The following is a 2,224-nucleotide window of genomic DNA, read 5'->3' on the forward strand; positions in this document are numbered from 1 at the left end:
ACGTTTATCGATCCGCCCAGATTCACCAATCGTGTGTCTCGGCGAAAGCTTAATCCAGACTGTGTCTAGGACACTAGCTTCACTCCGTCCAACTCAGGTCAACCTCACAGACAAGACTTTGCTCATAATGCTCCTCCAAACAACTCTCTATATGATTTGGAGGGAGAGGAATAATAGGAGTCACAACCAAGGTTTCAACACATCAAGTGTTTTCTAAAAGTTCTTTCTCTCTGTTTTCAAATCGGGATTTCGCGGTCCTACATCAAGTGCGTTGATCAAACTGATTGATAAAGCCATTGGAGATCGGATAACATCATTGCGATTGCCGCCTACCTCGAAGATTTGCGACCTGCAGCTTCGTTGGGAGGAGCTACGAAGATGTTAGAGTGGCTCTGTTTTTATTTTATACTCACATAGTTTACTCTGTTTTCTGGTGCTTTCTTAAACAACTCCCACGTTATGTATAGTCATTTTTCACATATATAAATTTCACATTTAAGCAAAAAAAAAAAACAATAGAACAACATAAAAATATTTGATGAATTTGTTCGCCGTCTATTCCTCTGATTCATATCCTTTCCACAAATATAAAATCCAATTTTCTTCCACATATCGATATGTGTTTGTCTCTATCATCCTCAAATCTCTTATGTTATACAAACTGAAAAATAGCCTAGAAGATCTCATACATCATGCAACAAGTAAGTGTCTTCTTCTACGTAATCGGTGAATCTCTCTGTTTTTATTTTTAAGATCTATTATTTTCTATTTCATGTCACTTATGTTTCAGCATTGATGTGTGTCTTATAGGAAGGCAGCTGGGTTTAGAGAATGAAGGCAAATAAAAGCTAAAATCCTTTTTGGGTTATGTTTGCTTGCAAATTCAATCGGTAAAATCAATTGATCTTGCACAAGCTTTAATTATTAATTGTTCTATTGGTTATTTCTTCCCTCAAACGTTTGTAAATGTGTTTTTCTATAGTTTGCTCAATTGATATTAAAACAAACAAGACATTATTGATGCAGACACATAGCTTATTTGGTGCAATGTTCTTTTCTGAGGTAGTTTCTTTTTTTTGTATGCTTCTGGTTTCACCTTCATCTTGACAGTTACGTTGGAACTTCGATCAACTTTATATGAAAAATAATCTTGAACTTGATCGAAAGCCAAGTTTGGTTCACGGTTTATCATTTTACTGTCCCATTCTATTTCTATTTGTTTTCTTTTTGAGAATGATGTATGCATTGTTCTTAACTATATATACCAATTAAATAGTTTTTGATTTATTCTCATCAGTTATGCTGTTTTAATTGGTGTAAGGACGAGACTCGAGAGTTGGAAAGATATTCGAAGTAGGATACATGGAAAAAGAAAAGCAGAACCACAAAAAACACGAAGCTTCAAGATAAAGCAATTGATGAAGACAATAGTGTAGACACAAGATGTAATATATTGAAAAGTAAAATTCACTATTACAGTCACTTGATTTTTTCAAATGAATATTTTGATATATTTAATCGTGTGTTCTATTGTTTTCAGTAAATCTTCGTCTATAACAATGAAAAAAAGAGAAACACAAGGAATAAGGTAATCTTTCACGTTCATTGTTTCTGAAATTCTATTAGTTTATCGATTTTACAGTTATTTGAAGAGACTCGGCCACGCCATTATCAATCGGATTGGTTAGCCTAAATAGATAGTTTTGATATAGTGATTTTTTTTCTTTCTATTTCTTCGTTTTTTTTTATGAATCAAACTTTTTTATTATGTGTTATGCTTTCTTTCTTTTTTCTGTCGAGTTTGAATTTTTCTTGTGATATAATTTTGCGTAAACTCTTATTATCTTATATGAATCAATATTAATATTGGTTAACTTATTTTGTATCTTTTAATTTGATTTATGTTTTGTGTTAGAGATCATGTGAGCTTTAATCCAAAACCATTAATGTTCGTGAATGAGATTGAATCTACTTATCGATGGATAGAACTACAAAAATCGAGATTGTATGAGAGTTGACAAAGAAAACAAAACTAATCAATAAGCTATTTATTAGGGGTTTTGTTTTTGTTTTGGTGTTTATACTTTTGTTTGTTTTAGTAGATAATCTTTGGGCATCATCTAACTGTGTGTTCAATTTTTTAGGAAATCCTGTCATCTTCATAAAAGAAAAATGAAGAAGAGGACGACTACGAGGGGTAAAGTAAGTTTTTAGATTCATCATC

At 32.2% G+C, this 2,224-nt stretch overlaps 1 long non-coding RNA gene across 2 annotated transcripts in view; it reads left to right on the plus strand.

The window, feature by feature from the left end:
• The window catches only part of LOC110226026, a 3,004-nt gene extending 1,302 nt beyond the window's left edge, over nucleotides 1-1,702 (plus strand). Inside the window, exons 2-3 of one of the 2 annotated variants that reach the window (XR_002330142.1) lie at nucleotides 1,322-1,460; nucleotides 1,541-1,702. This is a non-coding gene — a long non-coding RNA (uncharacterized LOC110226026). Of the gene's footprint in view, nucleotides 1-1,321; nucleotides 1,519-1,540 lie in introns of those variants that run through there. The other variant, XR_002330143.1, reaches the window with a different exon arrangement.
• Nucleotides 1,703-2,224: the final 522 nt, after the last annotated feature.

Source organism: Arabidopsis lyrata, assembly GCF_000004255.2.
Source record: "Arabidopsis lyrata subsp. lyrata unplaced genomic scaffold ARALYscaffold_7, whole genome shotgun sequence".
Classification (NCBI taxonomy): Eukaryota; Viridiplantae; Streptophyta; class Magnoliopsida; order Brassicales; family Brassicaceae; genus Arabidopsis; species Arabidopsis lyrata.